We start from the raw sequence: 23,444 nt of genomic DNA on the forward strand, positions 1-23,444 counted from the left end.
CGTGCCTCGCCGCCATTGGGCCTGCACTGGGCCCTGCTTCTTCGTGACCTGACTGGGTGCCTCCCGTTGGACTCGCTGCTGGCTGCTCTGCCCCTTGCACCTTGGGGCACGCACTACACTTGTGGGCCGACTCACTCCTGCCCCGGTCCCGCCGGACGGTCCTTTCCGCTAGGGGCCTAGGCCGCTGACGACCGAGGCGCACCGGCGCCCCATCTGCGACCGCAGGGGCCTTTGGCTGGGCTGCCTGGCACGAGCCGGCGGGGATTGCTGTCGTGCCCTCACAGGAGCTCTTCAATACCCGAGTCGCTGGCTTCATCGACCGAGCTTTGTCGTGCCCTCTGGTCCCAGCCATGTCGAGTCACTCCAAAGGAGCTGCTAAAGGGGGTGCTATGGACAAATTCACTAAGACGGTCCCTAGACCGGAGGTGGGCCACACGTCGCCTCCGCAGGAAGAACTTGACAATGACCCTAATCCGGGGGTGGCGGCGCAGGACCTCACTGCCATGATGGAATCGGTGGCTAAGAACTTTGCCTCCTTTCATGAGAAGCTTGACGATATCAATGCGAATGTCGCCTCGCTCAAGACCCGGGTAGATCAGGCTGGATTGAGAATTACTGAGGCCGAAAGCCGGATCTCCACTAATGAAGATGCGATACACGTACTTCAGGACGCAGTGGCCACCTTATCGCGCGACATGAAGAGTGTTAAAGCAAAATGCGATGACTTGGAGTCCCGCTCCCGCAGAAACAATCTTCGCATCATTGGGGTCCCTGAAACTGCTCTGAAGGGGTGCATGGAAGATGCAGTCGAACAACTAATCAAGGACTTGCTGGGGGATCCAGACCTTTCCCCTTATTTCACGGTGGAGCGGGCTCACCGGGCCCTCGCCCCGCGACCCCGACCTGGCGACATCCCCAGACCCATTATTGCCAAGATTCTTAATTATCGTGACAGGGACCTCATTCTTCGCCTGTCTCGGGAGAAAGGGGAGCTGCGACTGGAGTCTCATGTCATCAGGATCTTCCCAGACTTTTCTGTGGCGGTTCAGCAGGAGAGACGCCAATTTCTTGGCGTCAAGAAAATGCTCAAGGGAACGCAATGTACCGTATGCCATCTTATTCCCGGCTCGTCTCAAGATCACTCATAATGGCAAATTGTATTTTTTCACAGTCCCGGACGAGGCGGTGAAATTCATTGAGATGCAAATACCGCTTCAGGGCTCTGGAGAAGGCTGAGTGGACACTACTCAAATGTGACTAGCACGGACTGTGGACACTTATTGAACTTGTTTACTCAATCTGCACTGTGGTACTGGTAAGGCTGCTCTGCTTACTGTGACGCTCTGCCCCTGCAGTCCGTGCGTGCTGCAGCGTTTATGCACACATCCTTACTACGCACTCCACAAAGCTGGTCTCACATTGTTCTGTTGTCCTACCTCAATTTCTGTCCTCCTATTGTTCAGGTCCTTAATCTCTCAGTTAAATACCCCGTTCCCGCATTTGAGATGCGGGGATGTATGATATTCGACTGTTGAAACTGTTTTGGTCTATTTCTGAACTGCGGGGGCTCGTGTGCGGTCCCCGATTACCCGCTTCGCGCGCAGGACCTGCGCCGCGAGTCCGCCACCACTGCTCGTTTTGCAACTGTGCCATTTGGCTCCAAGCGTGCTGGTGCATGGCAACGGCGCACCCCATTGCGATTGCACTGTTTTTTCTCCATTTTTTGGTGTGTGTTGGCCCCAGTTGGGCCTCGGGGAAGTTTGGGCCAGGTTGGGGACGGCCCAACTGTGCGCTGTTAGGGGTGGGTGATCTTTACACTGCTGATCCATGGTTAGTGGTGAGGGTGGGGGTGGGAAAGGGGTTGTTTTACAAAAAGGCACACAAGGTTTCGCGGAAGGGCCCCATGCCCACTTGCTGTTCCAACTATGGGAGCTCATACTATCACGGGAGCTGGGATGTTCACTGATTTATGGGTACTGTGTCTGTAGATACCTACCTCTGAAATGGCTACAGTCATAATGTCCTGGAACATGCGGGGGCTGAGCAACCACACTAAGGCCCGCAAGATGGTTGCATATGCTAACAGACACAATTGCAAGATATTGCTTTTACAAGAGACACACTCCGATGGCCTCATTCCGAGGGCTGTTGCCCCATCATGGGGTTCTGCCAGCTTCTTTACTTCTTACTCCACACAATCTAGGGGCGTTCTCACAATGATCCACAAATCAATTAAGTCTGTGCTGCATAAAAGCTATGTTGATCCTGAGGGTCGTTATGTTATAATACACTGCACACTGGTCAATAAAGAGTACTTGCTGGTTAACACTTACTGTCCCAATGTAGACTCTCTGGAATTCTTTGACACTGTAACTACCATACTGCTGGGCTTCGTAGGGGTGCAGATCATATGGGGGGGGGGACCTGAACCTTATACTGGACACTGCCCTGGACAGAACTGCCACTACACCCAGAGCCCTGTCTGGCGCGGCACACAGGCTGCATGGCCACCTGCAGTCACTCAATATTTGTGACGCCTGGAGAACACTTCACCCCCAGCAGCGGGACTACACTTATTACTCTTCTGTACACGATAGTTCGTCCAGGATAGATCTGTTTTTGGTCTCGAGAGAGGTTATGGGTAGGGTGGAGGATACACGCATTTTGCCTAGCACATTCTCGGACAATTCTCCAATCATACTGTCCTTGGGGCTGGGAATTCCCATCCCAACACTCTGCACCTGGCGCTTTAAGTCCGAAGCTCTAAAAGACATTGTATTTAAATCTGAGATTCTAGCGGACATTGAGTCCTTCTTTGAGCTTAACTCTCTTCAAGACACGACCGCCGCGATCAGATGGGAGGCTTTCAAGGCTTACATTAGGGGCATGTCTATTTCCCGTGAGGCAGGGGTGTTGAAATCTATTAGAGCCGCCCTCAGGCGATCTGAGGCCAAACTGAAGAGGTTGGAGCAATGTTGCTCCTCCGGGTCTGACCCCACCACTCTGGCCCAAATCTCTGACGAGCTCCAGGTGTTTAACACTTTAGCGACCAGCGAAGTTCATTATTTCAGCCGCCCGCAGGCCGCTAGGAAATATGGAGAGGGGGACAGACCCGGAAAGACACTTGCAACACTTGTGAGGGGGGAACTGGGGCGCACGCAGATCACTTCCATAAAAGATCACAAGGTGACGCTCAATGGGCGGACCATCGAATACTTGATATATTTACCGAGTTCTATAGATCCCTTTATTCCCAGCCCGTAGAGCACACTGAACAACATATGCGAGAACTCCTTGACCAGATCCCCACCACGGTAATTTCCCCACAGACCCGAGACCAGCTGGATACTCCGTTCACGCTAGACGAGATAGTATCGGCTCTCTCAGACTTGCCCATAGGCAAGGTGCCGGGACCTGACGGCCTCACAGCGGACTTCTATCATGAGCACATGGCTATTCTGGCCCCCCGGCTGTTGGAGGTATGGAATGAGGCACTGCGAGCCGCTATCCTTCCCCCTTCGATGTGGGAAGCGGCCATCACGGTATTGCTCAAACCAGGTAAACCTAAGGACGAGTGCGGGTCCTATAGACCTCTCTCCCTCATGAACCTAGACACAAAGATCTTTGCTAAGATCATTGCTAACCGTTTTCTGCCCATCATGACGCACTTGGTACAAGAGGACCAAGCAGGCTTTGTCCCCGGCAGGTCCACCTCACATAACATCAGGCGACTATTCAATGTCATGTCCCGTATAGACCAGGAAGTCCAGGCCGTAGCGGTTACGCTGGATGCTCAGAAAGCCTTCGACATGGTCTCCTGGAAATATATGTGGCTGGTCCTCGAAACAATGGGCGTCGGCCCTAACATGATAGGGTTAATTAAACTCTTGTACACTTCCCCCGTTGCGCAGGTACGAGTCAACTCACTAACATCCGAGATGTTCACTCTATTCAGAGGCACCAGACAGGGCTGCCCCTTCTCCCCGATCCTTTTCGCACTGGTGATAGAACCGATGGCGGACTTTATCCGAGCATGACACGCGCGTAAAGGAGTACGATTGGTTGACGATCCTGAAATAATACCCCTATATGCCGCCGATGTCCTATTATACATCAGAGATCCCACAACCCATCTGGATCCCATACTGAGAGACATTACCCGGATCGGCACCCACTCTGGATTTACGATTAATTACTCCAAATCTGAGATTTTCCCGCTCACTAAAGCTACCCTGCAGCCCACCACCGAATATCCCCTGCACTGGGCCCCTGAGGGTGTGAGATACCTTGGGGTGCAGATGTCCCTCACTAAGCCCACCCTGCTTGCCGATAACTACTCAGCTGTAGCACGAACAGTTGAGACCAAAATTTCACGTTGGCGCACCCTCCCGTTGTCCGTCGCTGGTCGTCTATCCCTTGTTAAAATTATCTTGCTCCCCAATCTCTTATACACCTTTTGCAACATTCCTATATGGCCCGGGAGGGCTTACTTCAGTAGATTGCATACGCTCTGTGCGCAGTTTCTCTGGCACTCCGGTGCGCAAGAAGTGGACTGACATGGCACTTTCATACAAACGGGGTGGTATTGCTGCACCGGACCTAGAACTATACAGGATCGCGGCCCAGGCCCAGCATGCTACTCATTGGTACCCAGGTTCCCCAGTGCGCCCACATGTCAAACTGGAACGGCTTGCCTCCGCCGGTATCAACCTAATGTCCCTGATATTACATCGACGTTACACATCTGATTCCCCTTTTGACCCCATTGCTGCAACCCTGTATGCCTGGTCACGTCTGTAACACTCGACAAGTGGGCCCTCCCCATATTACAAATGGCTTCCCGTGTGGGCCTTTTGGGCCTGGAGCCCGCGCTTGATACCGCTTTGGCTCGGCTCTGGGGTGCACTGGGGTATCGGGCCCTGTCCGACTTCTATCCCGAGGGCAAATTCATAGGCCCCCAGACCTGGAGACCGGGGCACACCAGATCTCCCCTAGAGACTCTCCAATATTATAGGCTTCGCGCCGCGTTCCGTACCATGTGGCCTTCCTTTCCGGATGAGCCCCCAGACAACCTGGCGATTGCCTACATCGCCAACTCGGGCGGTGCACGTGGCATCGTCTCTTCACTGTATCAAATCCTACTAGATATCATCCCCATTCCTACTCTTGGGGCGCGCGACGGATGGTCGGCTGAACTGGGTCTAGAAATTTCTGATGAATTATGGGAGGATATGTGCTGCCACACACAAAAAGTGTCTCTCAATTTCCGTTTTCGTGCCATGCAATACAAGCTCCTAAATAGGCTTTACTATACACCACGCAGGACATCGGGATTTGCTCGCTCTGAGGTGCACCTCTGCCCGCGCTGTAGGGCGGTGGATGCTGATCACTTGCATATGTTTTGGATCTGTTACAAATTGTCCGGTTTCTGGGACAGTGTCCTCCATACACTGAGTGCGGTAACTGAAACTGTAATTGATCCCGATCCTTTGGCGGTTCTGTTTGAGGTCTGGGGGTCTGACGAAACTAAGCGCTTGAAAAGGTTTTTGAATATAAGCTGCATGATTGCCAAAAAATGTATATTTCAGAACTGGAAGCGCTCCTCCCCACCGGCCTCTCAGAATTGGCTGGGTATGCTCACATGGTCGCGGAACTGTGAGGAGGAATACCTGACAATGTTGCCTGCCCAATCTCGCCCCAGGAACATCTGGAGTGAATTTAATACATATCTCAACAATCAAAGTGAGAACACGCCCGGTTCTGGCTTATCTCCGGTCTCTACCCATGCACCATGATTTTGGCTGTGTACTTCTGTATTGTTGATGCTCTATATCCACTGTTGGAACTATATTCTGTAACCATTCCGATGTTTTATGCTATGCTTGATTTAATTGTTTGTTTGACGTATGTGCCTTGTGAACCTCTGCCGACAAAAAATTTTTTTAAAAAAAAAAAGAAATGGCTAGACTGGCTGCACCAAAATACCAGTCTAGCCATGTAATAACACTTATCATGCTTGCTTCATCAAAGATGTCCAATAAAAAATATGCCACAGTAAAAGATGGTGAGACTGGCTGTACCAAAATGCCAGACTAGCTACACAACAGCACTTATCATGCTTGCTTAATCAAAGATGCCCAATATGAAATGTCTTACCATAATAAGAAATGGCTGGGCTGGCTGAATCAAAATACTAGTCTAGCCACATAATAACAATTACCATGCTTGCTTTATCAAAGATGCCCAATACAAAAAGGCATGCCACAGAAAGAAATCTGAGTGCATTAAAATGCCAGTCTAGTTATACAATAATACTTAACATGCTTGCTTTATCATAGATGCCCAGTAAAAAATGCCATGCCTGCACTCTGTGTCCCCAAGCTCCCCCCACACACACACAATGTGATTATGTGTGCGTGCGAGGTGCTGGGGGGTTCAAGGAGTAGGCATGGTATTTTTTACTAGACAATCTATCATAGATGGCACAAAAAATATACCATGCTTGCCCCCATGGGCCTCCCCAGGCCACGCACGGGGAGATGATTTTGTCTGATGCATAACCCCCCTCCTGTCCAAATAAGCTCCACATCCCTGTACAAACATATGCGCACACACATTCACACAACCTTCACACGCAGCATGGAGTCGCTCATTCACACATACATCCATCATCATACACTCACTCATTACACAGAACAAAGGCATACAAACATACATAAACATATTTAAATTAACATATCTTCTGCCCCAGTCCTGATTTTCCCTCCCAGTGCTCCAGCTTCCGCGTAGCATGAACAGTACTTCGTGGTTCGTGAACATGCACGCAAGAGCTGGAGCACTGATATCGAAGTGGCCGGATCTGTTTGTATGTGTGAGGAGGCACACTAGTGCTTCCCATCGCACATAGAAACATGCAGTTCCTCAGCTAGCCTCCCAATGGGCCACGCACTGTTGGGGAAGCAAAACGCCCACCGATTTGCATGACTCATTGGGTGTGCAAGGCTAGGAAACAGAACTGTCAAAAGGAAACCTTGTTTTCCTTTAACAGTTCAAGCCAGACAAGGAGCGCTCTCTCATCAGCAAAAAGCAGGTGAGGGAGTGCTCAGTATTTACACTGGTATGGCTCCTTGGCTCCTCCATAATGGGTGAGGGGGCCTGCGGGTCAGCGCCCCTTGACCATTATGGAGAAGCCACCAGTGGTACACACGAAAATTAATCTATGCATAGGATCAGTGTAGATGGAGATTAAATATTGTTGACTTTGAAGTCAAGTACATGAGCTGTGAACTGGATGGATTCCAGCCGGCCCATGAGACTGGGGGTCTCCAAACAGCCCTTTAAGATGAGCAGCAGCACCCTCGAGATAGACGGGATGCAGATTTGTACTCTTGCATCAAATAATAATGACAACTCAATAGTTTGGCAAAGGGAGTCTGTTTAATGACAAGTACAGAAAACAGGAAGTTCAATGAACATCAGCAACCGCTCGATCTTCCTTCTCGCTTAAACTCTGATTAATTTCAGAAAAACCACAACCTTTATACCAAAAACTCGGCATCATTGACGTGTAATCTTTAAAACCTAGCATGCAACTTGATTGGTTATAGGAAGGTAACTTTAACATAGGTACTATATTGGTATATGGTAACGGGGAGAGGGGATTGGGTAATAATGACAGGTGGGGCAACTAAGCCCTTCCTTCGAACTGGCTACTGTAAACATCACTAAAAGTATGATGTCCCATTGGCTCTACTATCTATAGGACCCTAGATTACATGGTCCACTATGATTGGGTTGCCAAGGATCCCACACATTATTTTCCACTTGTGCTTAGCAGCATGCAGAATAATTGTCCACGTGCAGGGAGTAAGCACAGCTTTCCTTAAATTTATGGTACAACCATACATCACCTCAGTGGCCGTGTGTCAATTACTGCTTTGTAGTTTGGCCTTGAGTCTGCCTCTTGGTCTGAGAAAGTTTAAGGAGGATGGGTACGACAAGGCTCCATGCGTAGGTGTGAAAGTCTCATCCCTTTATGCTGCCTTGCCACGTGACTAGGACACCGTGAAATCAGCCTCTTCTTCATGCAGTTTTGTGTATTTGATTTAGTTCTGTCAGTCGTATACCATCTGCAGCTTATCTCGACCTTGCTGAACAGGAGACTCTTGTTATTCCTATCTCTAGTTGTAGGCATCGCCAGCCTATTCCAGCCTGATACGACCTTGGCCTCTTTGCAGGGTTACTTTCAGCAGGGTTTCTCTCTGTCTTTACTTCTTGATTTGTTGCTGCAGCCTTTTCCTTTTGAAACGTTTAGTAACCTCTATTCAATTCTGCTCATGTGTGTAGTGGATTTTTCACTAATCTATAAAGTGCTTTTGACGTAGATATATGTATAGTTGGTGCCTGCCGCAATCTACTTTCTACTAAACATAGCAAGCTCCACAATTTCTTTGCTTCTTGCGGTTTCTTGCGTATGTACACGTTTAAACTGACTTAATGTCTTCATTGTGCATATGGCATAAGTTTCTTCACCTTGAAATCAACTGTTTCACTTTAGGCCCAATATGTCACTCATCCATGGCATTTCGTCTCTTTATCAGCATTCTTAGGTCATTAAATGCTCTATAAGTGCATAGTCCGATTTCTCATGATGTCATCAGTCGTCTTCTTTTAGTATCTTCTTGGTTTCTTCGGGTATTCCATTCTGACAACCGCTCTTTTGTCGTGTCTGAGGATATGGATTTCTCAGTGGGTACCTTACTGTCCAGGTTTGCTTAGGTGTCAGTACTTCGATAAGCACTGTTATTCCAATAGGCACTGGGCAGAGCCCAACTGCGGCTCTCTGCTGGTTTATCTGTTCTTCATACATCACATATTTTGGTGTGAACGTTCCTGGCACTTCAAAGGGGGTGGCTGGGATGCGGCTGATACTTGGCACTTTCTCTTCACTCCCCCCTCTGGCCGATTCATCGACCTCTCTTACTTCTTTCCTTGCATTCACTTTTTTGTCATCCTCTGGATCTGGACAACTATGTCTGCAGAAATGTTCCTTTGGGGTCCATATATTTATCACTCCCTTTAAACATCCTACTGTTCCTACGTGCTTGTCTTTGTTCCACGTCATTAGTTGACATTCTCCACTTGGATTGCAATATATTCATTTTCCCACATATTTTCTCTGTTTCTTTGGATACCAAAACGTTGTTCCTCCTTGTGCATAAATGCTGGCCTTCACAAAATCTCTTATTTCTTCATCAGGCAGGTCTTTGGGCTTCCCTCCTGACTTGACGTCAATCATGATGTTCATCCCTATGGCCTTTTTCGCAGTTTTCTGGCACTGAGAGATTATTATCTTGATAACAGAATCCAAGCAATATCATCACCAACAGGGCCCCTCGGATCTTGAATGAATCTGCCATCCATTGTGGAACACATGAAAACAGTGATCCAAACCAACTGTCATCATCAACTTTGTCGGGTTCATCAATCATCTGATTCTGTAGTTTTGTCAGCATACCTATGGCCTCTGTTAAGGTCCCATTTTCGTCATCTTGAGATGGTATAAATGTGCAACATGATTCTCTGATTTTTGTACTAACAGCTCCATCCATAGCTGTGATCATGTCTAGGACATATCTGTTCTGGAGAGTCATTAGTCCAATCGCTCTTAACGCTTCTTTGATTGCATTGAATCCCTTTATGGTTGTGTTGATGGTCTTCAGTAACTCCCATTTGGTTATCTGCAACCATTTAGTATTTTCTCTAATCTGTATGTATGTATGTATGTATTTATGCTTGTAAAGCGCCAGTAACCCGCAGGCATCAGGGCGCTTGGACATTACAACACATAAATAGTGAGACAAAACCTCACCACTTCCTAACCCTGTAATAGCATTAGATGATAAAAGACTACATTTCTTATCTGAAGAGATGTGTCTGAGATGTTTCCTAAATGCCAGATGGTTATTTTCTGTTCTCAGAGCATCAGGAAGGTTGTTCCACTGTTGTGGAGCTAAGACCACAAACGACCTACCCAAACCAGATTTCAATCTGAATTTGGGAAAAGCCAGAAGACTCTTACCTTCCGATCGTAGCCGTCTATGAGGAGCATAGGGCACTATGCTGTTCTTTAAGTAGCCTGGGGCTTTGCCATATAGGCACTTATGCACCAGAGTGAGAGTTTTAAACTTTATCCGCTCCTCAACTCTGAGCCAATGGAGGGACACTCTTTCGCTCATTACATGGTCCCTTCTTTTCACATTTTTGACTAGCCTAACAGCGTCATTTTCAATAACTTGGCATCTAGCCAAGTCCTTAACAGTAGCCCCAATCAAGAGGGCATTCCCATAGTCAAGCCTTGACAAAACGATGGCTCTGGCTATTGTGGCCAGATTTCTTTCGTTCAAGAAAGGCTTTATGGCTTTCATAAATCTAAGGTAGTAAGCCGTGTTTTTTTGTGGGTAATTGGTCTGCGCATCAGAGTTAACCGCTGAGTTAACCATCATGCCAAGGGTTTTGACTTGGGAGGATACTTGATTCTTGGCGTCCTTAATCTGAAAGGACTTATATTCCCCCCAAGTTTGGCTAACTGACGACTTGAACCGAAGATCATCAATTCAGTTTTTGTATCATTGAGACACATCCAATTGGCCTGCATCCACTCGTCAATCATCCTATAGACTTTACCAATTATGGCACTATCTGCATCATGATTTCCCTTCAGCTCTAACATAAGCTGTGTGTCATCAGCGTAGTTTGTGAAAAACACTCCGGCCTTCACAAGAATACTACACAGAGCCCTCATGTATTTATTAAAAAGCATAGGTGACAAACTGGCACCCTGAGGGACACCGAAAAGAATAGAGCACGAGTCAGAGAAACTACTTCCCCAGTGGACTCTTGCCTGGCGATCGGATAAGAAAGACACCAGCCACTCTATCGCTTTTTCGGAGCAGCCCACATTATCCCTAAGAGCTTTGATAAGGAGTTGATGATCTACGAGATCAAACGCTGCGCTTAGATCCAAAAGCATCAGCATCCCTACTTTGTTTCTGTCCACCTAGCTCAGCATGTGGTTCTGGAAATCCAGCATAGCTGTCTCCGTGCTGTGGGTGGCTCTAAAGTCTGATTGTTGATGGTGTAGAGCTGAGTAGTTCTCCACATACAGTTGTAGTTGCTGGGTGGCTTATTTGTCCAAGACTTTGAGGACAAAATTAGATTTTGTTATAGGGCGAAGATTAGCCGGGTCCTTAGGATCCAAGCCAGCCTTTTTTACTAATGGAGTAATAGTGACCTTTTTTGAGTTCCTTCGGAATTGAGCCCTCCTTAAAGGAGGCATTCACTATTTTCAATAGGATGGGTGCAAAGAGTTCTTTATGTTGCAGAATAACGCTTGATGATAATACGTTTTCTGCACAAGATGTTGGTTTCATGTGGCTCAGTGCTTCTAACAGCTCAGCTTTCGTGACTGTCTCAAACTTAAAAGGCTCAACTCCGAGGCTAATATCATCTTCCACTGGGGACGTTGTCTGATTCAAGAATTCTCTAGCTTTAATTATATTTTGCGTGGCTTTATCAGTTTTGGCTAAAAAGGCCTTCTGTACGATATTGCAGTCTGCCTCTGTAATCTGTACTCTTGGCATCAGGATTGTCGTGAACACTGATGAGGTCAAGCTGAACAGCCTGTGTTTGTATGGGATTCCATGGAAGGCTTCTTCTGATTTCACAGAGAAGTAGTTTTCTCTCTTCATTCAGCTCATCAGGTCCACAGATCTCTTCTTCCTCAGATGAGCGTCTGCTTTTGGGCAACTGTCAATGTTCAGGTCACCAATGTGAAAATTCCTCCCCAATCTTTAGGCAGTCTTATGTAGGCTTTTGATTTACAAGCCCATTAGGGATCCATGATAACTGCAGTACCATGTGCCATTCCTGTAGCATCAAAAATGTGTCCACAGTTTTGATTTTCTCCCATTTTTCTTGTACCATTGTTTCTGAAGCACAGTTTGGCATTCTCCAATGGCACTATCTGTAGGGGTCCTCCTCTGTCTTCGACCCATGTTAGCAGTCTGGCCAGTCTCGGCCCTAATGGTTTGCATACCCTCTGTGCATTTTCATTGGTTTCCTTATAGTGTCCAATGATCATCCATGCTCTGCAGATTACTACTCCTTTCTCCCATCCGTCTGGTGAAAGCACTGTTACCCAGATTTGCATTTGACCTTTGTTCTTCCATCTTTGCACTTCTTCTGGAGATTTCCCTTTGATGTTCAGTTTTTTGTTTGTTTCTCTTCTGATTTCTGCTCCTTTAACTCCAGGCTTTTCATATCTTATCACAATATTCTTTGTTTTGCCATTTTTTCTTGTCTTTATGTCCTGTACATAATCATCTTCATTTGGATCAGTCGCTTCAGTTGCCCACTTGAGTGAAGCATCACTTCCCATGAACTGATTTCTGGTTCTGCACATTGCTATGTGTGAGAGACAGTGTGCTGTCTGCACATCGACTTCAACAGCTATGAAGATCTTTGACTTCCCCATGCTGTTTGGTAGAAGTGCACACACAAAGTACTTTTCCTCTGAAGTCCGTCTTCCAACTTCCTTCATGTGTTGGTACCATATGTTGTTTTCCAAGTATGCTGTGCTGTCCAAGTAATCGTTCAATTCGTTATTCTCTTCTTGTGTGCTCCTTCTAATTCTTAAAGTCTTCCTGTAATTTGTTATAACCACATCCTTAAACACATCTGTATAGCTTCTTCTTGCTGAAGGATTCTCTGGTATCTTCATCAATGATCTGGGTGTGTCCACATGCATTATCCTGGTAGGATATGGTCTGGTAAGTTTTCCTTGTCCTCCTGTCTCTTTTTGGCCCTGGTTATAAACGTCCATATTGATCCTACCATTGTCTCTTCACGCGATTGTCTTGTAGGCCTTTTGCTCGTCCCTTTCATCACTGGATCAGGTGTGCTCGTTGGTGATGTCTCGGCTTGATCATTCTCGAGAGTCTTTTGTCTCCTTAAAGGTTCCTTTTCCATGTGTCTTGTACCACCCTCTGGTAAAATGCTTCCTTTTGAGCTCTGTCTTTCCTCTTCCCATTTTATGGAATGTGATTCCTCAGTTGTTGACACTAGACCAGGTGTGTATGTTCTCATTATTTGGGTATGTGCACCTTCCCTCAACCCCTTCTCGGTTTCACTTCGCCAACCCTGTCTCCGGCATTGCAATTCATGTGTTACAAGTTTCGTGCATGTGTCATTATTTATCACATTCATCTCAAGTTCAGTCACTCGATCATTCTTTCTAGGAACTGGAATGACTATGTAAGGTCTGGGTACCTTTGTAGGTTGTATGCGTACATCATTAGGTGGGTGCATGGGAACCTGAACACTCTGTGCACCAATGAAAAATGAAGTTCTAATCGTCAATGACAGTAATATGATCATGAATATTACACACATGTAAATAACGCACTTATAAGTTAGTTTACAGCATTTGTTTCTTGGCAAATATGAACGTCTATCCTCATAAGGGAGGACAACATTACTACTCTGGTTTCCCATCTCAATCATTTAAGGAAGCAAACTAACTTTTAATACATACTAACATTTGCCACTTTTATCTGGTTTCTACTGTCTCTATTTGCAGGTTACACATGCTAAACTGCTTATCCTGTTTGTCTGAATAACAGACTGTCTCTTATCTTTGGAACCAGTTCCTTTTCTAAACGAAAGTTCCAATTGAGGCAATAAGTTCAGCAAGTCTTTTAGTTTGTGTCTTCAAAAATAGACCAGTTCTCAGTAAATGTCTTTTTTCTGTGTTCGCTGCAGATGATATGTCGTTCCTTTTGTTAGCATAAACGAAAATGAAGTCCTTGGCAACACTTTCACGATCTGTCCCTCGAAGGAAAGTTTTACAATCTTCTCTGGTGATTCTGCTGCTGATTATAAAACTCGATCTGCATTATGATACCATGCAGGAGCATGCTCATCTGCTCAGAGTTTGCTGGGTCTCTAATGAATGTGAGGACATCAACACTAGCATGTCTCCCCACAAGTTCTGAAAAGTCTTCAATTAATTGAAAAAATATGTTGCTAGCTAATCTGCTATCTTCTCGTGAGAGGGACATTTGTCTTGTCCTCGCTGTATTGCGGGAAAGCAAAAGAAACTGCTCTGCAATCACTGCGAGCAGCCTCCTTATTGTCTTTTCGTCTTCTGGATCTTGAAGAAACTCTGTTATGTTTGTGATTCTTCCCACCAACGATGGGTACGACCTCAATACTAACTCAAAATAAATCAGAATATCTTTGGTGAGGTCACTATTGCGTGACACCATGAGTAAGTCCAAATAAGGCTTCTCTATTGAAAGAGTCAGGATACTGTTTGTTTTCCAATTTACGTGTTCTCGATCAAAATGTGGCATATCCTTTCTTTTCAAGGCTTCAGTGTGCCTCAGTCCAAAGTCTAAAATCAACAAGCTATTTTTGTAGCTTATACGTACGTGCAATTCTTCTTCTTCACCCTGCAATTAGGATGCACAGAAGGTCTGTGTTTTTACGTCCCTTTTTTCCCTTATTTTGCTCAAAGGAAGTGTCCAAAACTATGCCACAACTTGCACAAACTTTTCTTTGTCTTTGTTTTGCTGATCATGCGTCCTTCCTTGTCATGGATCTCGTCTGCACATGCTGTGGTTCTTCCCCATTGTCTGTAGTCACTATGCAGTGGGGTGCGGGCAGGGGGTCTTTTTTCCGATGTACGGCTTGATGTTGCCCAGAAAGATCCAAGCTCTTCTTCCCTGTAGTTTGACTGCAGAGGGTGTGATATCCTTCAATCGAAAGGGGCCATTGAACCTTGGCTCCTCCCACTTTTTTCTTGTGTGGTTTCTCACCAGGACTGTGTCCCCAGGGAATATGGGAGGAATGTGTAACTGCAGAACTGGGTTTGTTGTAGTATCTCCTTCTGTGTGCTGTGCTGCCCTGCACCCTTCTTGTCGTCGCTGCAGCCTTCCTGAAATGGCAGTGAGACAAGATGTCATGCAATTCAAGTAGTTTTGCATTTCCAATCCTAGCACTACTCCTGTTGGCTGGGCATCACATCTAGCTCTATTTTGAGGTGTGAATGGCATGCACATCCTTCTGCCTGTCACGATTTCATGCAGCGTGAGATGATGGTCAGAACCAGGCTGGTTTCTGAGTGCATACAGTGGCAGTGGAAGACAGTGCAGCCATCCTTTCTTCAGAGTAAGCTTCAACCTGGCTATACTTTCCTTTAACAAGCCACTGAGCTTCTCGCATATGCTGTTCCCTTGAGGATGATACGCTGAGGAAAACTGGTGATTTATACCAAGTAACAAGCTAATCTACTTAAATACTGCATCAACAAAATGAGGACCATTGTCTGATCTCATGACTTCACACACTCCCTATCTGGAAACACCTCCCTCACCAAGAATGTGGCCGCACAGGTAGAGTCTGGGTGTGTACATGGACCTGCTTCTATCCATCTAGAGAATGGACACACCACAACAATTAGATACTTGTACCGTTTACATACTTGAATCATGTTGACGTAGTCGATATGCAAGTGCTGGAAAAGCCCATTAGGCCTTGGGATAACTCCTCTAATTACACACAGTGTATGCCAAGCCCTGAACTGCTGGTAAATTATACAGTTCACCAAAAAGAAATGCAACGTGTTCTGCCAAGTTCGATATGAACCAGTCTACAGCAATCGTTGCTGCTAGATTCTCCTTTGTCATCTGCGCTGGATAATGCAACTGTTCCAGTGCTATCTTTAATAAGGCTATAGGCATCACTGATTTACCAGTGCTGTTTTGTCGCCACAAGATCTTGGAGGGGTTTAAAGTACACCCTCGTCTCTTCCATAGCTTCTTTTCTTCCTGTGGTGCCTCCCCTTGAAGCTCCACTAACTGAGTTCTGGCCAAGTTGCTATAGCCTTCAAGCACGCTTTGTGCAACAGTCATTCTCTCATGCACATCAGTTATTTCCACACTCATGGTTATTTCGTCTTTAGTCGCCACACGCTTGGCTTCAGTGTCTGCTGCTTGATTTCCACGTGAGATAAAATCTATCCCTTTCGTGTGGGTGGCGCATTTCATGACCGCTATGCCCACTGGGAGTTGTAGTGCCTTAATGAACCTGTCTAATAGGGCTGTGTGCTGCACTGGCATGCCATCCGCTCGGTGGTAGCCTCTCCTTTTCCAGCGTGCTAAGCCTGTGTGCACTGTTGACGTCACATAGGCAGAGTCACTGCACACCGTTACTTCCTGGTCTGCGTGATTCTTGAGTGCGAGTATCAACGGCAATAATTCTGCAGCTTGTGCTGAATAATGTGTGGGTAATCGTGCACTAAAGAGTACTCAAAATTTCCCATTTGCCATGTGCTTCATCACAGCGGCGCCTGTATATCTCTGTCCATCATTTTGATCGATCCTCGAAGAACCATCAACAAAGACGATTTCTCCTCCTGCCAATGCATTTTCTTTTACTCTGGGAATCTCATCATAGAATTCCTCATAGTTCGCGCAATCATGTATTGGCTCTCCTTCAGTGACTGGTTTTGCTATAAACATAGCTGGGTTCACTATTTTGCAATGAGCTATTTTAATTGTTGGATTTGATATGATCACTTCATAAGCAGAAGATCTCTGAGATGTCAATGTGCCTTTGGTTTCTCTAAAATGGCAAATAGCGCATGCTCAATGAATAACGTCATTGGGCATCCCATCACAATATTTGTAGCCTTCTCTATGGGGACCCCTGCGGCAGCTAAACTTTGTTCACACGGGAAGTGACCCCTCATCACTAGGTCTAAATTCCCACTGTAGTATGCAAAGGGCTTATACCCCTGTGTGGTTCTCTGTGTGAGCACTGCTATCATAACACTGCCATTCATGTGTGAAAACAGGTAGAATTCCTCTGCATAATGGGGAATCCCTAAAACTGGTGCTGTACGAATGTCCTTTTTTAGTTTAACAAACCCTTCTTCCATGATCTCAGTCCACACAATTTTTTCTTTCATTGCCTGTTCTTTCTTCAAGGCTTGTAACATGGATCTGGTATAGGAACTGTAGTCAAAGACCCATGCCCTGACGTAGTTGCATAATCTGAGAAAACTCTGCATTTGTTTTATCGTGTGTGGTTTGGCTGTCTTTGAAATGGCCTCAGCTCTTTCAGGGGTAACCCTTTTCCCCTCGTGTGAGATTAGCTGGCCTATATCCAGCACTTCTTGTTGACAATATTGTAACTTCTCCTTGTCAACTTTATATCCTTTCTCAGCCAGTATAGTCAATAGCTGAATAGAATCGTGTCTGCATTTTTCCTCTGTCGTACTGCAAACTAGGATGTCATCTACGTATTGTAAGACAATACTCTCTAACGCAATATTGCTCAAGTCCATCTGCAGGGCTCTGTTGAAAATCGAAGGAGACTCACAGTACCCTTGAGGCAGACTTGTGCTTTTCAGACAAACTTGTCTGAACGTAAACAATGTTAAATCTTGTGAGTCCTTGTGCAATGGGATTGAGAAAAATGCATTTTTTAAGTCAATCACCGTGAAATACCTTGCTTCAACTGGTATATTACCTAGGATCGTGGATGGGTTAGGGATTAGAGAGAATTCGGCCTCGACTGTCTGGTTCAATGGTCGTAAATCTTGGATTAAACGCCAAGACCCTCCCTCTGATTTCTTCACCGGATAAACCGCAGTATTGCATGAGAACTCTGATGTCACTAAGATGCCCTACTCCATCATGGCAGAAATTGTTTTAAAAATCCCTTCATCTGCTTCCCTAGACATGGGATGCTGTCAAGCTTTTGGTAAGATTGCTTCTGGTTTCAATGTAATCATCACTTCTCCGACTCCTTTCAATAAGTTACATCATAGAGGCCTGTAGTCCATACTGGGGCAGGCACCTTTGCCATGTCATCATCAAAATAATCAGGACGTTTTTGTGCCAGCATCATTCTCTGAGGCACTTCTCTTTTGATCATTTTCACAAAATACATGAAATTAACCTCAACTGTTATCTCATCTTCACTTGTTTGTTCTTCAAACAGATTGTCATCAGTGACATTAGTCAATCCGTAACCTTCTCCAATGGTGATTACTGCACACCACATCTGCCTTCATCATCACAACCGTCAAGCAGAGCCATTTCTCTTCGCACTATGGCTGCTTGTATTGTATTTTCCACCCTGCTGCAAGTTCGCAGATGGACTCACTATCCCTCCTCTTATGAGCTGGTCGTTTTGCATCATGCTTTGACTTCTGCATGTGTGTTCTAGATGCCCTGTCATTCCACACGTCCAACATATTTGTGGTGGTCTGATCATTTGCCCATTTTGCATACCCTGGTTTCCATTTTGCATATTTTGAAAAACTCCCTGATTACTCTGCCATCCTCTTCCTCGAAGGCCTCTTTCCCTTTGGTAAAGCCTGGTATTGTTTTGATCAAACTGTCTCTGGCTATTGGCCCGCTGCATGTTTGATCCATCTGTATTAATTATCATTGCCCCCTCAATGGCATACATTGATAATTGTTTCTGCACCAATTTAGCCTCTTAACCTTTTCGTGCAGCATACTTTTTGTGATTCCTTTCTTGCAGCAGCCTGCAATAGTGCACGATGGTCAACTTTATTTCAGACCATGGCTTTGCCTCAATCCCTACCAATTTCTTGAGCTGCGTCTGTACCTGTTCTGGCAGCCCTTGGCACAATATATGGGAAAATATATAAGTATAGATTTCCCCCAAGATTCATGAGTTTCCAGCACCCACGCACCCAGGCGTCTTGGAAATTCTGAATGTAAAGCAACGGATCATCTGACTCCTTCCTCTTGCCTGACATTAAAGCTCCCATATCAGAAGTGTCCGGGTATAGCACTCGAAGCTCTTTCCATACTGCGGTTCTGCAATTGTTAAACGGCACCCCGTCAGGTGCGGTATTAACTGTGGTCACTCCAGGACAACCTGCACGCACCCACACATCATCAGCTCTATCACCAAGTATGGCGATTAAAAGACCGTTAATATCCCCTGTAGCTAACGTGTTTCCTCCTGTTATTTTTCTAACTCATGTATCCATTTTCCGGCTCCTAATGTCAACATTGGGAGCTTATTTTTCAGGTTTTCTCTGTCCATGTGAGGCCAGGGTATATATTGTGGTCTTGTTCCTCCCTTTTCTAGTAAAGGGAACTGTGACACATGACACTCTTTTTCCTCTCTCATCATTTTTCTGTCTACCGCAGGGGTAATATACCTGCATCGCCGTCTACCTGGCAATGTCCTCAGTCTGCTCACATAGAGCGGTGGAGACACCCCCCTCTGACCCTATGATACTCCTTTGTGTCAATCTGATTGTGTGGCTGTCTCTGATGCCTTAGGTGTAGACCCACTAGAATCTGACCATCTCACTCCCTTTCCCCTAGAGAAGCGTCTTTCGCGTCTTCTCTTGTCTTCTCTTTCTTCACATTCTTGTCTTTCTGCATCCAACTCGTGCACCTTCTCTCATCCTCCTCATTTCGGGTTAGGGTCAGCCTATCTAATGACAACTCTCTATTTCTGCTACTTCATGAGGCATCCTCAGTATCGTACTCTTTCTAGCCCCATCTCATCATATATTCTATCAATCATCTCTCCGATGCTTCTGGTGTTGAAGTGATCTTCGATATTTGCCCTAGACATGCCTGGTATTGAATCGTACTCAGGGAACAATTGTTCTATATCTTCCCAGCCTATTACTGCATTGGGTTTTTCAACCTCTCTTTCCAGATATTCAAGATCTCGTGCTCTCTGTCTTAGTTTACATTCTATGTCGCCATCAAACTCTCTAGGCTTCCTCCCTTCCTCTCTGACCCTGTCTTCTTCTTGTATCCTCACATCTTTTTGTTAATTCGCCCTTTGCATTTCCTCCTCCCTTTTTCGTTTTATTCTCTTCTCCCATATCTTTTGTTCTTCTCCTTCTATTCTCCTTTGTTCTATTCTATCTCGGTCATCAGCTGTTCTCTGCTTATGATCGCGTTTTCTCAGCTCTTCTTCCTTTTCCTGTTTTCTGACCGGTTCATCATGATACAGCTGCTCTCGTTTCTGTCTATACTTTTTTCTTAGCCCCTTCATCTCTTGATCGATATTCCTTTTCCTTTCTCTCTAACCCATCCCATTCTCCCTTTTGTCTCATATCCTCAATGCCTTTACCATCAAGTTTAAATAAAATCTGACATCCCACCTATTTGTTCTGTGCAAATGCCATCTCATCAGTCCTATCCTCATCTCCCTTCCATCTCTTTCCTTCTCTTCCCATATCTAGAGATGTACTTGCTTGTGCTTGGTCTCCTTTTCCCTTTTAGCAACTCTCATTGTCCTTCGGGACTTTGGAGGTAATATCTCTGTTTTTGTCTTTCTCTGGGCTTTCATCACTACTTTACGTAGGTAACTCATATGCCGGGTTGCTGTATCCCATGGCTGCTTTAAGTTCCCTCATCGAGTAATATAATCCTTTGTCTTTACTAGTTTCGCTGTTTGCTTCAGGCGGGGTGGGTGGCGCAGAAGGCTCTTTACATACATTCAATATCAATATGCATACATTCAATATCCAATCTAATGGTGGCTCCGCCTCCTTTTCTTTTTGGTACATTTTCCAAAGCTCTAAACTAGCTAGGCGTTTGTCTAACTTTTTGCCCTTGTATGTGGCGTGCAAATATGTCGTCATGTGCTGTAGGACCGTTTTCGATAGCGATCCTCCCTGGGGCCATGGCATAAACATTTTGTCTGCGGCCCTTTTAACCTATTCTGCACTGTACTGTTTAAGCTTAGGCACATGTTTCGGCAACTGTTTGCATATGTGCGCCAATGGGTTAATGTCTTCCATGCTTAACCTGTATAGTTTCTCCTCTATACAACACTTTATTATGCTTTATGTTTCACAATAAAGATCAACAGTATGAGCAGCAATCTTCGCAAGCTCCAATCCCGATTTTCCATTAAAAAAAATGTCACTCTTATTTTTGTCAACTTCAACCATCAATCCATGACATGCAACATCATATCATCACAATTGCACAATTTTCCTGCTATTTTAACAGTTTTTTACCTTATATCATTCATAGACAAAAAAAAACATAAAACATAAAACATAAAATGAACAAGACAGACTCCGGCCGGCTCCACAAATCTCATGCCATCTGCTTCCTCAGATGCATTGTATTCCGGCATGGAATGTAAGCCCATTTCTTTCAGATCTTCCTTAACCGATTCTGGTCTTCTACGTTGTCCTATCAATTCAGGACTTTAAATGAAGGCTTCTTCTAGCGCTCTTTAAAACCTAGGAAACTTGGCGTATACTCTCTTTTCCTCGGTCACTCCCGGTAGCTTTCTCTCTTTTACTCGGCCACCCTCGAGCCACTATTTTCCCCTTATATACATTATACTCTTACTCTGCCGTTAGTTTTGTTCCCGCCTCCCTCCGTTACCTTCCCTTTTCTTGTTCTTAAGGCATGCAATTTGTTTGCCAATGCATTCAGTCTTTTCCACTCACTGTTCACATTATTTTCCTCTCCGGACGCTCGGGATCACCGCCTTTCCGTGCTGCTCGTCCGATCGGCTGCTCGTAGAAGTGGGAAGGGATTTTTGAGGGAAAGCAAAGGTTACTTCAGACCTAACCAGCAGGTTTTTAATTAAACTAGCCTGATTAATTTCAGAAAGACCACAACCTTTATACCAAAAACTCGTCATCATTGATGTGTAATCTTAAAAACCTAACATGCAACTTGATTGGTTATAGGAAGGTAACTTTAACATAGGTACTATATCTGTACATGGTAAAGGGGAGAGGGGATTGGGTAATAATGTCAGATGGGGCAACTAAGCCCTTCCTTCGAACTGGCTACTGTAAACGTCACTAAAAGTACAAAGTCCCATTGGCTCTACTATCTATAGGACCTTAGATGACATGATCCGCTATGATTGGGTTGGCATGGATCCCACACATTCTTTTCCACTTGCGCTTAGCAGCATTCATAATAATTGGCCAGGTGCAGGGAGTAAGCCTGCACCCCAGCTTTCCTTCAATTTATGGTACAACCATACATCACCTCAGTGGCCGTGTGCTAATTACTGCTTTGTTGTTTGGCCTTGAGTCTGCCTCTTGGTCTGAGAAAGTTTAAGGAAGATGGGTACGACAAGGATTCATGCGTAGCTGTGAAAGTGACATCCCTTTCTGCCCCTTGCCATGTGACTAGGACACTGTGAAATTGGCCTCTTCTTCATGCAGGTTTGTGTATTTGATTTAGTTCTGTCAGTCGTATACCATCTGCAGCTTATCTCGACCTTGCTGAACAGGAGACTCTTGTTATTCTTATCTCTAGTTATAGGCATCGCCTGCCTATTCCAGCCTGATACGACCTTGGCCTCTTTGCAGAGTTACCTTCAGCTGGGTTTCTCTCTGTCTTTACTTCTTGATTTGTTGCTGCGGCCTTTTCCTCTTGAAACTTTTAGTAACCTCTATTCAATTCTGCTCATGTGCGTAGTGGATTTTTCACTCATCTATAAAGTGCTTTTGAGGTAGATATATGTATAGTTGGCGCCTGACGCAATCTACTTTCTACTAAGCATAGCAGCTCCATGATTTCTATGCTTCTTGCGGTTTCTTGCGTATGTACACATTTAAACTGACTTAATGTCTTCATCGTGCATATGGCATAAGTTTCTTGGTCTTGAAATCAACTGTTTCACTTTAGGCCCAAGATGTCACTCATCCATGGCATTGTCTCTTTATCAGCATTCTTAGGTCCTTATATGCTCTATATGTGCGTCTGTCCTATTTCTCATGACGTCATCAGATGTCTTCTTTTAGTATCTTCTTCGTTTGTTCGGGTGTTCCATCAGGACAACCGCTCTTTTGTCGTGTCTGAGGATATGGATTTCTCAGTGGGTACCTTAATGTCCAGGTTTGCTTAGGTGTCGGTACTTCGATAGGTACTGTTACTCCGATAGGCACTTGGCAGAGCCCAACTGCTTCTCTCTGCTCGTCACATATTTTGGTGTCAACGTTCCTGGCACTTCGAAGGGTGTGGCTGGGGTGCGGCTGATACTTGGCACTTCCTCTTCAACTGCACTGTTGTTAATGCAGTGATTTCAAACACATTAAAGGATCCATACACATGTTCTACAGTAGAAGGTGACTGAGGTAGCTCAGCAGATTGAGTGACTGTTGCTAAAATGTCATATATTTAAAACAGCTGTAAATCTTATGACTGTTTGCAATTCCTTTTTTAAAAAACAAGTGTTATAAAATGTGTTCGGTCAGGAGATTATATTGAGAGTGAGGGTGGGTGAATTTCTGCCCCATAGTGGAAATCAAAAGCTGGCACCCATGAACCCACAGTTTAATTTCCTAATAACTGCTGCCAGCACAACAGAAGCATGTATTTGTGATT

Source organism: Ambystoma mexicanum, chromosome 1p (assembly GCF_040938575.1).
Source record: "Ambystoma mexicanum isolate Mex_15411 chromosome 1p, UKY_AmexF1_1, whole genome shotgun sequence".
In the NCBI taxonomy this organism is placed as follows: Eukaryota; Metazoa; Chordata; class Amphibia; order Caudata; family Ambystomatidae; genus Ambystoma; species Ambystoma mexicanum.